At 50.0% G+C, this 16,013-nt stretch overlaps 1 long non-coding RNA gene across 1 annotated transcript; it reads left to right on the forward strand.

Moving 5' to 3' along the window:
* Positions 1-319: 319 nt before the first annotated feature.
* LOC141417199 (uncharacterized) lies at positions 320-3,316 on the forward strand. Its single transcript, XR_012441787.1, has 3 exons — positions 320-656; positions 2,411-2,580; positions 2,939-3,316. It is a non-coding gene; the product is annotated as an uncharacterized lncRNA (long non-coding RNA).
* The last annotated feature ends 12,697 nt before the right edge of the window (positions 3,317-16,013 follow it).

Consider the following 16,013-nt stretch of genomic DNA (forward strand, 5'->3'; position numbering starts at 1 on the left):
AAGTAAGGCCTTGTGGAAGGAGATGGGGGCCTTGGGCTCCCGGAAGCAGCAGTGGCATTGAGGACTTGGGTGAGAGTGACTCATTGGGAATTGTCCCAGGAAAGACCAGGAGGGCCCAGGGTAGAATCTGCAGGGAGGGAGGGAGGGGTCTTGTCCTGTGGAGAGGGAGCCTGGGCATCTGTCTGCACTGGGCTCTGGCCTTGGCCTGGAGAGGCCCTCAGTGCAGAGAAGGCGGGATGGTAGGGCTTGAGAAGCCAGGGTGGAGTACAGCCACGTGCTGTCTGCCTCTTAGGGCTTTGCCACCTGCCTGTCCCTCTGTGTGACACTCCAGGGAAGCCGGTTGGACTGGCTGAGCTGCTGTCACAGGGCCTCCTCCCTCTGCTAGAGTGCAGGCCACAGGAGGGGAGGGTGTCCAAAACAATGTGGGGTGCTAGCGACAGAGGAGGGGATTGGACGTGGTGTGGCCTCACGGAGTCAGGTCTGGGAGTCTCTGAGGAGATGGTGGGACGATCTCTCTCCACCCCAACGCCCGTCTAGGCCCTTCTCTAGGAGGCCAGGAAATGGTCCTGTTCCTCCCAAGTCCACAGCCAGGGATCAAGAGTCCAAATTCTGAGGACTGTTGAAGGTGGATTGACACTGCGTCCTGGAATCAGAATGTGAGTATGAACGGTATGGCGATGCCTTCCCTGCTGTGTGGCCTTGGGCAAGTCTCCTGATGTCTCTGAACCTTTGTCTTCTCACTGGAAATAAGGAGACACTGAAGACAAAGTGATTTGAAAACCATGACACCTTGGCTTTGGTCTGCAGCGTCTGTCCTGCTGCAGTGTCGCCCGCCCCAGCATCCTCAGCTCCTTGGCCTTGAGTCTGGGGCCTGTCCCTGCAATGCTGCTGAAGAGGCTGCTTTGGGACCATTCCCAGCATCTCGTCATTCTCCTGGGCCCAGAGAGGAGGCATGGCTGGACAGCCAGCAGGACAAGCTGGACACAGGGGTGGCATGGGGGGTGGAGGCTGAGGGCCAAGGGAGCCATGGGGGAGGGTGGGAGAGGGGCCTCCATGTGGTTGTGGAGGGCGAGGACAGGTCTTCAGCCACTCCGGACAAGCCCTTCACAGCCTTGGAGCTCATATTCCCTCCAGAACAATCTGTGGAACCAAATCCTCATCCAGAATTGCTTCGAATAAAGAGGCTTGGGGAGTCTCCTCAGCTAGGGGGAGGTCTGCATTTTCACATGATTAGTGGGGCTGTCACAGCAAACATTGTGGACTGGTTGCTTAAACAGCAAACATCCTCCCAGTTCTGGAGGCTGAAGTCCCATGCCAGGGCGGCAGGGCTCTGGGGAGGGCCCTTTACTTGTGTTGTCACATGGCAGGGAGTAGAGAGAGGGAGAAGTTGGCTGAAAGACACTAATTCCAGGACAGGGACTCTTACCTTCATGAGCTAGGGGATTAGGATTCTACCCTATGAGTTTGGGGGATACCACCATTCAGTCTCTAACACACCCCATACAGCTTACAAAATGCGTTCCCGTCCATTTTCTTGTTTGGCTTTGTCTGTTTTTCACAGAGGAGAAGCTTAAGGGTGGAGGGGCTACAGGCTTGCCTCGCCATGTCCTCACACACAGGTGGCAGGTGGGTGGTCCAGGGTGTCCTCAGGCCTGGCTGCATGGACTTCATATGGCCTGGGTAAGTCCAGTGGGAAGAGGAGTGTTGGGTTTCTAGAAACAGATGCCACATCAAGGACTTGCATGAAAGGGATTCATTAGGATACTTTCAGAAAATCCAGAAGTGGGGGGGTGGGGGGGTATGGAATCTGGAGAGAGAGAGAGAGAGAGAGAGAGAGAGAGAGAGAGAGATGTGGGATGGGGTGAGGAGTCTTATCCTGTGGAGAAGGAGGCCATGTAGCTGTCTGCTACAGGGCTGTGACTTTCTGTCCCACTGGGCCCCAAACCTCTCAGAAGTGTGCACACGAGAGGTCCAGGGCTAGTCCGGCCCTGCCCATGTTGGGGACCCAGCCTCTTTCTATCCTGTGCTCTGTCAACCTCAGTGCATGGCTTCTTCCTTTCTTTCTACAAGGCGGTGCAGGCTCCAGCCATCACAACTGCCTCCCCAATCAGCAGGAAGAAGGAAGGGAGCAGAAAGGAGCACTGTTCTGCCAAAGGACATTTCTCCAAAGCAACACAGGACGCTTTGGCTTCCATGTTTTCGGCTCTATTTTTCTGAGGTCATTGGATCCCTGGCTAGCAAGAGAAGCTAAGAAACGAGTCGCCAGAGTCCAGCTAAAGACTCTGGATCCTGTTAGTGAGGAAGGAAATGGGGTAGAGGACCAGGGACATGTCTCAGCTAGAGGGCACAAAAAGTGGATTCCACCCTGTTTGCTTATCCCACCTGCCTGGCACCTTGTCCTCTCCTACAGCTTTCCCTGAGGGTTGGATGGATGCCCACATAGGGCTGAGTGTGGTTGGAACCCTGAGGTACCTGGATCCACCGAGACCCTTTCCTGTGGGATGACACTCCACCCACGAAGCGGCAGACTCCAGAGGAAGGAAGTGTAGACAGAGTCCAGGGAGGTGTAGACAGTTCCAGGTAAGTGTCTTTGGGGCTGTGGGCAGTCAGGCAAGGGGAAGAAGTGGGCTTTGAGGTCCGTGGTTTCCAGGTGACCTTGGCCTGTTCACCTCCACCGTGCCTGAGTCTCACCCCGTGGCCTGTGAGACAGGACAGTTGGAGAATTCAGGGCTGGCGAGGACGAGGGAGAGGCACTCACGCCACACGAAACATTTAAGAGACACAGGCGTCTCAATGCCGCACTTTCTGTTGTGGCAAAGTGTCCATAAGATGAAAGTCACTGTGATTGTTTAAGTGTCCAGTTCAGTGCCTCGAGGACACTCATGTTATCCTACTGCCATTGCCATCTTCTGCCAGACCTTTTTGTCTTTCCCACCAGAAACTGTCTCCATTGAACACTCGCTGGCTCCCTATTTCCTGCTGCCTACCTCCGAAAGTCTCCACCACCTCCAACAGCGTGACACAGCCTTTGAAAGGAACCCTCCAGATCCAGACTTCAGCAGCAAAATCACAGTGTGTCTGTCTTTTTGTGACTGCCTTACTTCACGGAACATGTTTTCAAGGTTCGTCAACATTGCGGCATCTTTCAGAATTTACTTCTTTTTTTTTCTTTGACAGCCCCGTGTTCTGGCACTCTACCACTTGAGCCATGCTCCCCAACCATTTTTTGCTTTAGTTATTTTCCAGATAGAGTCATTTTTGCAGGGGGCTCGCCTACCTATGCCTCCCTTGTAGCTGGAATTACAAAAGTATACCACCATGCCTGGCTTACTTGTTAAGATGGGATCTTGCTAACTTTTTGTCCAGGCTGGCCTCCAACTGTGACCCTACAAGTCTCTACCTCTGGAGTAGCTGGGATTACAGCCATGAGCCACCATGCCCGGCCCCTTTCCTTCCTTTTTAGGGTGAATAATACTCCATTGTGTGTTACAGCACATTTTGTTCCTTCACTCACCCACTGAGGAACAAGGCTTCCTTCCATTTTCTGGCCATTGTGATGAATGGTGCTTTAAAAATCTATTTGAGTCCCTGCTTTCATTAATGCAATATTTTAAAATAAAACTCCATGCAAAAAGAGTTCAAGGCAACTAAAATAGCGAAATTTCAAGTAAAGGAGGGTCGGCAATGGCACTGGCCGCATGCGCTGACTGGGGCAGCAGCGGGAGGGAGCAGGGGACGGAGATCAGGCGGCCACAGCCCGGGCAGCTGAATTATGGCGACAGTCACCGCGTCCGCCTTCTCTTGTCAAGTCACAGAGCAAGAGGTGTCCTGCTGAGGCCTGACGCTGTGTGCAGGGCACCGTGTCACCCAGGCATGGCGCCCACTCCCGTGAGCGAGCAGGATAGCTGGGCTTCCGTCGGGAGGGTGGAAGGCTCGCTTACACTTCTGAGCTCAGAGCCGCTGGATGAGAGCCAATGAAATCCCCGGAAGTGAAGCACGGTCTGTTAGTCATTCCATGACGCTTGGTGTTCCAGGCTGAGTGGGCAGGTGGCAATGAGGTTGATAAGGAGTGACTTTTAGAAGCTTGTGCACAAAAACAAGGGTTCCTATGTCAGGAACTGAGTTATGTTGGGATATTTGGTATGAGGGAGGGCAAACGAAAGGCTGTGCGTGTGAGTGTGCGTCGTGTGCATGTGTGAGCATGTGTGCGCGCACGCGCATGTGCGTGAGTGCGCTTGTGTGCGGGTGTGGCTGAGGAGGGCTGCCTGGCTCTGGTTGCCTTAGAAGCGTCCTCTGTCCACTGCGGATCTGTCCTGCGATCCTGACATTGGCCAGCAGATGGCGCAAGTGCCGCGGGAAAGTCAGGGACTGCAGGTTCAGGGTGGGCGGAGGGAGAGGGAGCGAGAAGCAGGACAGAAGGACTTAGTCCGCTTGAGCTGCCATAACAAAAAGCCACAGCCTGAGTGGCTTACACAACAGAAAGGCGTTCATCACACTTCTGGGTCAAGGCGTTACCCGGGCAGGGCAGGGCTGGTGCTATTCTGAGGCCTCTTCTCTTGGGTACAGGCTACTGGCCTGAGGATGTTCACAGGGCTTTCACTGGATGGAGAGGGGCTCTCCTTGGCTTATAATGGCCTGTTCTTACAGCCCCATTAAACCTTAAATGACCCCTGAAGACCCTTTCTGCAAACACACACGCTCCTCTCACACTGCTCGTTAGGGCTTGGATGCAGCCTGGAGGGCACGATTCAGTCCACAGCTTGGAGACAGGAGAAGTCAGACAGGGAGGGAGGGGCTAAGGGAGGGACAAACCATGGCCCTAGGTTGGATCTGGGTTCTGGTTCTGAACCAGCTTTGCTGTTGACTTTGTGGTCACCTTGAGAACTCACCCTTATCTCTAAAGGGGTTCGTGGTCCACCCGTGAACTGTCCACCTGCTCTTCAGTGTTGTTCCATGCTGTGGATGGAATGTCCCCTCCAAAACCCCCGCTGAAAACTCACTGTCGTTGCAACAGTGTTGAGCAGTGGCACCTGTGAGAGGCTCTGCCCTCCTGGATGGATTAAGGCTGCTCTCTTGGTAGGGGGCCCTTCTGCCTTCCACCATGGTGACACAGCTCAGAGGCAGCTCTGGGCTTTCCAGAGCTGACACCAGCCTCTAGTGAGGACCTCTGAGCTGTGAGTCACACAAACTCCTATTATTTATCAATGATCCAGTCTGTGGTACAGAAAACAGGCTGAGACATCCTGCTAATTCTCACTCAGTGACAGACACCCACGAAATGGGATGAACATGATTTCCCTCTTTCAGATGAGACTTCAGACAAGGTCAGAGAAGTTAAGCAGCCTTAAACGGGTCACACAGCAGAATCAAATCTGTCTTCTCGTACTGGGTCTGGCCATCAGGGCAAATCTCAGAGGGGTGGATGACACAGTGCAGACAGGAGGGGCCCCTGAACTCTCTGGTACAGCCTGCACCCACAGGTTGGCCTCCCCCTGGGGTCTTTTCTGAAGTCCCATTCCCCCACTCTGGAGAAAGGGTAGCTTAAATGGAGACCCTTGCAGAGAGCAAAGGCTCTCAGGTGAACGACCTGGAAGCAGTCCAGAGACTGGGGACACAGAAAAACACTTTGTGGCCACTGGGTGACCCAAGTACAGCTGTGTGAGACTGGCCACTGTCCACTCTTGGCTTGCTGTTGTCGAGGCCCACTTGGCTCTGGTCTTCCACTTTCTGTCATGTGTAGGACTGAACATAGAAAGGAGAATCTTTCTCTCTCTCTCAATCTCTCTTTCTCTCTCTCTCTCTCTCTCTGTCTCTCAGAACCACATGAGGGACACCTAAATCTAATAAGTTAATCTGTACTCCAAGAAACAAGATCAAATTTTCAAATAAAGGCAGGCTTTGACAGCTAAGGCATAAATCTTTTATTTAAAATAGAAACTAAGCCATTCAAATGCAATCAGTGATGACAGATGCAGACAGAAATGAACTCTGATAGAACAGTCACGCAAGGATGTGCTGCTCTTGATGACATATCACAGATGGTGACCTTAAGGGAAACCTTTGCATACCTTCTGTGTGGCTTTTCAGCACAAGGGGTTTCTGGAGTGACCATGTCCCAGTGGAGGTGCTGGAAGATGCTGGTGCAAGCAGGAAGGATCCAAGCTGGGGGGTTAGTGGTCCCATGCCACCATCTCAGTTGCCACAAGGGGGCAGGAAAGAGGGGTCAGCAGTAAGCATTAGCAGTGAGGAGGGAGAGAGTGGGAAACTGTGGGAACAGGAGGAGCCCATTCTGAGTCTGCCAGGCACAGGGTGAAGCTCCAAGGCCCCAAACCAAGATCAGCCATCATCTGCCCCAGCTGCAGGGTGGGCACTTCTGCCAGTTGGCGGTGCACATCCCCTCCTGGTCTCATGTCATCCTCGCAGGGAACCCTCTGAATGGAGAGCAGGCTGAGGCTCAGACAGAGCAGGTGCCAGACCCTAGACTGCACAGCTCAAGAATGGCAGAGATGAGATTCAGCCTGAGACTCACTGACTCCAGGGCCCCTTCTGTCTGACACTCCTTGGCTCCCAGACACCTAGAAATGCCGGTGGCCCTGTGAAAAACACTGTCATCTTGTTTGTTCTATTTCAGGCAAAGAGAATGCTTTCTCCTAAATATTGCCTCCCTTGGAAGTTTTTAGATGCTTGCTACTTGACGGCTTCACAGCAGCACACATTTAGTCATCACCCCTAATACACAAGCCTTGAGGACAACGGTTTCCAAATGAACAATTCATGAAGGCCTGTTCTGGAAAAAGCTTAATCAGATACTGAAGACAAGACAAAAGCACAGGTAAAACAATGATTTTCTTAAAGTTGAGAGGTATGACCCACTCTAACCCTTCTAGACAGCCACAAAGCACTTTGTACCATTAAAGGCTCTGAGAAGTCCTGCAGAAAAGAATCCTGCCTAACCTTTTGAAGTCTAGCTTTTCCCCAAGTCATTTGAACACAGAATGCTTCTGCTTCCCTTGTTGGACACAATGTCACAGCAGCCTCTGCTATGGTTTGGATGTGGTTTGTTTCCAAGGCTTCATGTGTTGGGAGCTTGATCCCCAGTATGCTGATGACAGGAGATGGTGGGACCTTTAAGAGGTGAAGCCAAGTGGGAGCTCACTGAGTCAATGGAGTGTGGCCCTCTGACAGGATTTTTTTTCTGTGCTGGGGATGCAAGACCCAGGGCCTTGCACATGCTAAGCAAGCATCTACTACTGAACCACATCCCCAGTCCAGTGAGTTGTTTTAAGAGTAAGCCTGGCCCTCCTGTCACTATGACTTCCTGTTTTGCTGTGCGATCTCTCCCATTTGCACCTGCTCCTGCCATTATGCCACCTGCCATAACGGGATAAAGCTAGGGGAGTCCTTGCGAGAGTTGACATGGTACAGTTTGGACTTCCGGTCTCCAAAATTGTGATCTAAACCAAACTTTGCTTTATAAAGGATCCAGGCTGGGAGAGTTAGTGGTCCCATGCCACCATCTCAGCTGCCACAAGGGGGCAGGAAAGAGGGGTCAGCGCTAAGCAGTAGTGAGGAGAGAGAGAGTGGGAAACTGTGGGGACAGGAGGAACCCAGGGTGTGCACTTCCTGGGTCTGTCTCAGGTATTTCCTTTATAGTCTTGGAAACATGGCTAATACAATCTATGTGCCAAGGAGCCCACTTTGGGAAACATTTGTCTAAGACTGTCATTCAGGTTGGCCCTAACTTCCTGATTCTCCAGCATGGAATTTATAGTGCACGGCATTTAACCAGTAAATAGTTGAAGCTATGGTACAGATACCCAGAGATGCCATAATTGACTTTGGTGGGCTTCAGTTCTTTCGAGCATGTGTCTCCTTGGGTAATTTGACAAAAGTTGTGGATGTTTTCCTGGGTGGAGGAGACATGCTCACATGTGTTATGTTCGTACACATAGAAGGTTGTGTTCAAATTTAAGGGGTCATGGGTACTTTATCAGCCTGACTCTCTTCGAGTCGCTCAGTTGAAGTCCTTGGGTTATTGCAGCTACATACTGTGCCTTGGCAGGGTGGAGGCCATGCTCTTGCAAGGAGGGGCCCAGATAGAGCATTGTGGACCCTCCCAGCCTTCTGGCAATGGGAGCCTGGAGAGTTTTGCTGGTTCATGTGTTCAGTGAAGAGTGGGGCAGAAGGCAGGAGGCAGCTTGGTGAGCAGAGACCTCTCTGTGGATATATGGACCATCCTTCTATGGCCCTGTGGAGAGCCTCAGGCCCCACATCTCTCAGAGCCCTCCATAGCCTAGAATGTGAGAATGCTGGTGGTCCCCCATTCCTGCCTCTTTCTGGAGAGAGCATCCCAGTTGTTCCTGGGGACCCACCAGTGCCCATTCCTAGTTCATGTGCATTGTATGGAAGAACCCACTCAGTCTTAGGGCTGGGCCTGTGACTCTGGACAACAGGAGAGTGCCATCTCTTTGGTCACAGTGATTGTTCAGGTATAAGTACTGAACCCAAGCCAGGACGCCCAGTGACAAAGGGATATGGTATAACACTTTTTATTGAGAAAGAGAAGTTCTTTTGGGGCTGTTGACAAAAATGAGTGCTCGGATGTGCTGGTGGCCACTTTGACACATGAGAGGAGCCTGCCTGAGGAGCAGCCTCTGTGGAGAAGGTGAGAGGTGGGAAGTCCAGGTGTCCCTGGGAAACCGCTGGAGTTGTGTCAAGCTGTGCCTGGAAGCAGAGCTGCTCCCACATTTGCATGCACAGTAAGTTCACTTTCTTGCTTAAGACCATGGGGGCTGGAATTCAGTCACTGGCAACTGAAAGAGTCCCAATTCCCCAGGGCCAAAACACAGCCCCAAGTCTGTGTCAGGTAGCTGAGTTGGAACCTCCAGTGATGTGGAGACAGATCTTTATTTAAGTCCCCATCTGTCCATCTGTCTATCTACCTCCATCTCTATTCCTCTGTATCCACATCACTAAAGAAGCTAGCCACTTGTGATCATCTCCCATGATCTTGTACCATGGAGGATGCAGGAAGCTCACACAGAGAACCCGCAAGAGCCACCAGAGAGATATGTCAGGCCTAACATATCCAGCATGAGCTGGAGTTGAGATATTTTGCTGTTTCCATCTCTCAGGTTCCCAAATAGAACCAGCCCTTACAGTGATCATGATGAGTTCTCAGCTTTATATGGAAAGGACAGCCTACCAAAACCCTTCTCCTCTTCTGTGTCTCCTCACAGCCAGATAAACCTCTCAGCTCCCCCACCCCTGCAGGTTTTGTGGCCATGGGCTGGGCTCAGTTTCTGAAAATCTCTCTGGGTATTTGTTCACTTCCTTCTGGATTGCTGCAGATAAACACTATAACTCTAGAAGCCATGTCAGAGGGGCAGGGCCTGGGTACCAGTAAGCTTCATAACACACAGGATCCCTGCTTGAGGTTTTACATGAGTGAGAAACAAACATCTATTGAATTCAGCCCCTGATATTTAGAGGTTTACCTGTTACAGTTGTTTCCTTAAGAGTGGATTTTGATGGATTACAAATAACTTTCCCCTGTGTCTATTCATCTGTGCCTTACACAAACTCTGGGGGGCAGTCTGAGAATGGCGTTTTACAATGCTCATCCTACCTTACATAGCTGGCCAGAGGATGGAAACGACCAGAAAGAGCACAGTGTGACGTGGGTGGAAAGAGATTGTTATGATGTGTTTTCCTTGCTCCAGCCCCTTCCCATGCCTTCAGGCATCTCTGTAGATGTGTCTCTTCTCAGAGACTCAGCACCCACCTTCCCACTCAGCCTCCAGCCTGCTCACCCGGAGGACGCTGTCCGTGGTGCTGAACCTGGTGTAGTTGGAGCAGTACTTTGGGATGAGCCAGGAAGAAATATCAGACAGAGCTGTGTTTTTACTTCTCAGCATATGTTCCCTTCACTGATCTTTTAACCTCCCCAAATGTTAATTTTCTTATGTGTAAAAGGGAAATCAGATCTTCCTCATGGGACTGTTGTGAAGATCAGACAATATGGAGACCATATTGATGTAATTGTGGGATTTAGGGACGTAATTTTTCCTATCTCCTATCCAGCCTTCTCCACATGGAACCTCCCTCTTCTCTTCTCCTCCCTCCCAAGGAACGGATTACAATTTCATTCTTATGTGTAATATTGACTTTAAGGGCTGGACCTCTCATTTGTTGAGGTTTGAGTGAATTCAGAGAAACAGTAAACAAATAGACTTTAAAGAGATTATCCTTCATAAATCTACCTGCCACAGGCTACAGGGAGTTATGGGATATTCTAAGAGTTTAAGAGAAATCTGACACTGAGAAAAAGTATTTTTTCCCCTGGGTTTTGTTTTTTGCAGAATGGTAGGTAAGGGCTGATAGATCCAACCCTGTAGCACAAGGGCATCTTTCAGTAGTTACCACTCAGTGAACCCATCTTTGTAGAGGTTTTGTCAACTAAGCACACTGCATTTATTAAGGAGTAACAAAGTCATTTCCCCAATTTTATTAATAAAACACATTTGGAAGCGATTGTGCAATACAAACAGTATCAAGCTTCCCAGTTTAATGAGGTGCCCGATGCTTTGGTTAGTCTGTGTGGCCTCATTATTGGCTAATTCTCTTAGGTCTTCTGATTTTTTGCCAAGAAGTCACAGACACCGATGTTATTTTGTGAACCTCAGAGCAGGAGTCATTACTTTCAATGGGCTCCCAGGACCCTTCCAGCACTGACCTGATTCAATTGAGTTCCAATGTACTGAAAGTTTAATCCACACCTAGAAAGTGGAATTCATAATCTACAGTACCCCTTCACAGTGCATGGGGTCAGGGGCAGCAAGAAGCATTCTGAGTGTGTGTGTGCATGTGTGTGTGTGTGTGTGTGTGTGTGTAAGATCGGTTTATTAATAAAAAAGATCACTGCCAAGAAAAGCACTCCATTGGTCTCTTTTCTGTCAACACACTCTCCCCCTTCTGTATGGAATGTTGGAAGCCAATTGGAAATCGGAAGGATGCCAGGTAGGCATAAAAGTAGAGTCAGGGAGTTAGCTCATAGTCTTAATGAAAGTGGAAAGTCCTATGTGGTGGCTGCTGGGATAGAACCCCGCAGAGTTTTCTTTTAGACCCACAGAGGAACCAAGACTCTGCTCTGTTGCTTGTGCTGGAAGCAATGCATAGCTCTGGGCTGTCTCCCACCCACAACACTCAGGCTGCTGAACTTTTCACCTCCTTTGGGTTTGGTAACAGTGAGACTGTTCTTTTGGTGTGGGCATCTTGGGCTGGCCCTCTAGTGTTGCTCCAGAGGACAGCAAGTCCCTAACTCATGCTACTGACCTCTGTTCTGTTCACTCTCCAGTTCAGGTGACAGCCACAGACACTAAGCAGTGTCTACAAAACTGACCCATCCTATTGCAGTATGTGTGGGGAATCTGGGGAGGGGGGTCAGGCATTTCTACTGAGGGGCTGAAAAATCTGCTCACCCCACTCGCCCCTGTAGGAGAGAATGATGTGACCATGAGTGAAGTGAGGAGCAAAAGGGAAGCCAAGGACAGTGTCAGGGGACATGCTGTTTGCATTGTGTCTTAAACTCAGAGCACCAGACCTTCAGTAAGGATGGCTTAATGCTGCCTCATCTCACAGAGGATTTGCGATAACATATAAAAACACATAAAACAGGATAAAGAAAATAGGTGAGGAAACCAAGGCAAAATAAATTAAGAGCAGAAAGATAAATTAAGATGATCACTGAATACTGGAGAGTAAGACCCAGAGGTGGGATTATTGTTGAGGCCCACCTGTCATACAGCCTCTACAGTCATCTGTAGCCACTTGAAGGTGTGGGCCTGAGCCTCCTAGAAGTCAAAACCAGAAGAAAACATGATTTATTCCAGAACTGTGAAACTGAGTGGTACATCCTCTAAGAGAGCACTTCCATGCCACATGGAGAAACTGTCCCTGACCAGGCCTAGGATCTCAGGAGGGCTCCCTGGCCAAAGAAGCACCAGGGAAGAGACCTCTCAAGAGAGGGTTTCTTGCACAGAGAAGTTTTCCTCTGGTGGGCCTGGCAGAGCACTGAGCATGAAGGCTGGGGAGAAGGGCATGTGTGCAGTCTGAGGAGTGGGTTGCTGAAAAGAATTCAAAATAATAATGATATTAATTGTCTGTGGAGCCTTGCAAGTCATCCCCAGAGCTGGTAGCTTGAGTGGAAAGTAAGGCTGGATCCTCTCTGCATTCCCTGGCAAGGGACTCAGTAGTCCTACCTGAGGCTATCCCAGGAGCCTGCAGACACCATGTCAGCTGGACAGTGTCATCTGGGGTTTGGCAGGGCCTGAAGGATCCGCCTCCAATATGGCTCATTCACAGAGCAGGCAAGTCAATGTTGGCTGTGAGTAGGAAGCCTAGGACTTTCTCTTGTGAACCTCACTACAGGTGGCAGGAATGTCCTCATGGTGAGAGAGTAAAGTGTCATGATGTCTGTATGACCCAAACTGGAAGGTCACTCTGCCGTTAGTACCCAGATCATCCCTACTCAGTGTGGGAGAGTGTGAACACCAGCAGACCATAGAGGGTCACCCGGGAGGCAAGCAGACAGCAACGATGTTAACAAAATAAATATAAAAATCACAGCTACCACTAGCATGCTCCAGGAGCCTACACACTGGGCTGGCTCTTTTCCTCCTGTCATCCTCATTGATTCTTCTCTACAGCATACACTATGGACACTGTCACCAGCCCAACAATGCAGACGAGGAAACAGGTTCTTGGGAGTGGTGTCAGAAGCTCAGGATCACAGAAGACTAGCAGTGGAGTCTGGATTTGAACTGATCCCAGCAATAGCCCAGAGCCCATTTTCCTGACTACAGCCTTTCCTCCCACTCCAGAGGCCCAAATTCTGGTAGCCCTCTTTATTCCTAAAGCTAAGCCAGAGGCCTGGGGGCTGGCTGGAGGGGACAGAGGTTCTGCACATTGGAGGACTTACTCCCCTCCTGAGGAAGTCCTAGGGCTTCACTTCTTCCTGACTTAGGGGCTGACTGGATGAAGGGCATGTCTGGCATTTTCAGTTACTTCTCACACATCATTGTCACACAGCAGAGAAATGAACTTCTTTCGTGTTTGTCCAGCTACCAGCAAACAGCAGTAGCTGGTGGATTAGGCGTGTGGTTTCCATAAGCCTGGGACCTCACCTTTCCCTCAGGTAGATGTCCGCCACAGCTCAAAGGCTAAGCAGAATCACAGGAAGACCTGCGCTCTGGACTGAGGATCTCCCAAGAGGGCCATGTGTTCATCAGTTTCATGTTACTATAGCAAAACACCTGAGACAAGTAACTTAGGGAAAGAAAACGTTTATTGTGACTTTCATTTTTGGAGGTTCTAGCCCATGATTGGTTGGTCCCATTGTTCTGGGCCTATGGGAAAGAAGCACGTCACAGTGGGAGCAGGTGATAGAGTAAAACCATTCACCTTATAGCCTGGGGAAAAAAGAGATAAAAGAGGGCTTCCTCCAATGACCCGAGCATGTCCCAATAGGCTGCCCCTCAAAGGTTCACCACTTCCCAAGAGCACCAGCATGGTGCTTTTACACATGGGCCTTTTTGGGGGGGACATTTGAGATCCAAACTATAGCAGGCCACATGGGGTCCATATTGGCCATTAAACTTTAAATGTCCTCAACACCCCATCCTCCTCCCCACCTCTCAGTCCAAACCTGCCCCTGGTCTTTTTGGAAGCTTACTGTACCCACCCCATGTTCCTGCTTCCTCGGGGTGTGGTGTGGTATATCATTCCCCACTCTGGGCAGCTGGTATCCCCTGTTCCTCTACTTGGAAGGAATGGTGCCCTCTTTAGCATTACTGCCACTTTGTGCTGTGTGTTGGGTGTTGTGTTTGCCCTCCTTTCTTTTTTTTTCTGTATTCATTTATTTATATGTGCATACATTGTTTTGGGTCATTTCTCCCCTGCACCCCTGTCCCCCCACCCCGTCCCGCCCTCACTTCCAGGCAGAACCTGTTCTGCCCTTTTCTCCAATTTTGTTGGAGAGATGACATAAGCAATAATAAGAAAGACATAGCGTTTTTGCTAGTTCAGATAAGGATAGTTATACAGAGAGATTCCTAGCATTGCTTCCATGTACAAGTGTATTACAACTCGAACTGATTCATCTCTGCCGGACCTCTTCACTATTTCCCGGCCACCTTCCCATAGTAACCTCTGTTGTTTTAAGGTTACTACTATATTAGCTCCTCTACAGTGGGCACATCAAACACTTTCAAGTTTTGGGTTTCCTACCTTCTCCTACCTCCTGCAGGTATTCTCCCCTTAGTGTGTGACCCATGTCCAATAATATTAATGCATTTGTTTTAGGTCTGAAGTCTGCATATGAGGGAGAACATAACGATTTTTGGCCTTCTGAGCCTGGCTAACTTCACTTAAGATGATGTTCTCCAGGTGCTTTCTGTCCAGGGCTATATTTATTTGTTGGCTTTCTTTTTAAAAAAGAAAATACAAGATGCTTTTGCTCATCTCTTGGGAAGTTATACAACACCCCTCACCTTCTTATTGTGTTGCCAGGCATGTTTCTTGCCTCATCTACCCAACGATCTGCGAAGGTGAGAACGTTAGCGTATCCATGTGGGAGTGTGTGGACACCACTCCAAGATGGCGGCCAATAGCCTGAGCTATGGCAGACCAGGCACAGCATGGTCTGGTTGGCCCACCCACCCTCCCCTTCCATCACTCTCCCTTTCACTCACTAAGCTTCAGCCACAGCCTCCATTTTGGCCCTCAGATGTGCCCAGTTGACATGTGAACAGGGCCTTTGCACCTGCCACTCCCTCTGCTAGAACCACTTCCCTGTGTCTCATCAGGTGACCCCTTCCTGCCACTAGGACTCAGCTTATCCTCCCCCAGTGTCCCCATCTTGCTCATACCCCACAGGGCCACTCTGTTGCAATGCCTTGTACTTTCGTAGCTGACTTAATCAAGTTCAGAAACCACCCTTTGGAAAATTAGTTTCACTGCACTGTCTTTGCCCTCCAGTAGGACAAAGCTCCATATGAACTGGGATTTTGCTCATCTTGGTGGTTGCTTTTGCCTTAAAAGTGCTGGGCCATAGGAAAATGCTCTTACTTCATTTGTTGAGTGAATAGTGGTGGGCGAGGAGTCACACACCAATGTTCAACTGTGGATGTCTGTCTTTCCCATTTGGGGAGTCTGGACTCTCTCACCTGGTGTCTTGCCTGTCGTGTGGAATGCATAGTGCATGAAATGAATTAAAAAGCCGTCTGTTCCCTGAATGATTTGCCTTTTCAGGGACAGCCTATCCAGTTTCTCCACCTGCCCAGTGTCTTGAAGAGAAGCATTGGTTAGAGATGCTTGTTGAACTGAATAGAACTTTCAAAACAGTTGTGTGGAGAACTTTGATAACTGAGGAAGAAGGGTCTGTCTGGTCCCTTCAATGGGCCCTGCTGGAGAAGCTGGCACCCGGAGTTTTCATTCTCAGCTGTGAGTCTGGGATCATGAGAAGACAAAGGTCGCATCTCGCACAGCAGACGTGTTGATAGGAAACGGGGAGGATCTGCCAATGACGTTGAGCGTCAGAAGAGCGGCACAACATCCTTTTGACGCTTGAAAATTGCAATTTGAAAGGCTCCTTCTCACCTGTCAGCATTGCAGGCCTCCCCTGCGTAGTGGATTCCAGGCTTGTTCTCCGAGGCTGGATTTCCCACGGCCTCAAGAGGAGCCAAAATGTATTGCTATGGCCCCTCTTCCCTCCCCTACTGTGGGCACATACCTCAAGCATCAGTGTTTTATTAGGACCCTTCCCTGTTACAAGTGACTCAGAAAAGTGACTGTGTCACCTCAAGCACTGAAAAGATGGGCAGAAGTTGCTTCAGGTGCAGCTGGATCCAGGGGCTCTGTCTTTGCTTAGTTTGTTCTTCCTGCGGGCTCTCTCCATGTAGTGTTTGTTGGGGACAGGGAGCCTTGGAAGTCTCAGATTCATTAATTTAATTTAA

The sequence above is a fragment of the Castor canadensis genome, chromosome 15 (assembly GCF_047511655.1).
Source record: "Castor canadensis chromosome 15, mCasCan1.hap1v2, whole genome shotgun sequence".
Classification (NCBI taxonomy): Eukaryota; Metazoa; Chordata; class Mammalia; order Rodentia; family Castoridae; genus Castor; species Castor canadensis.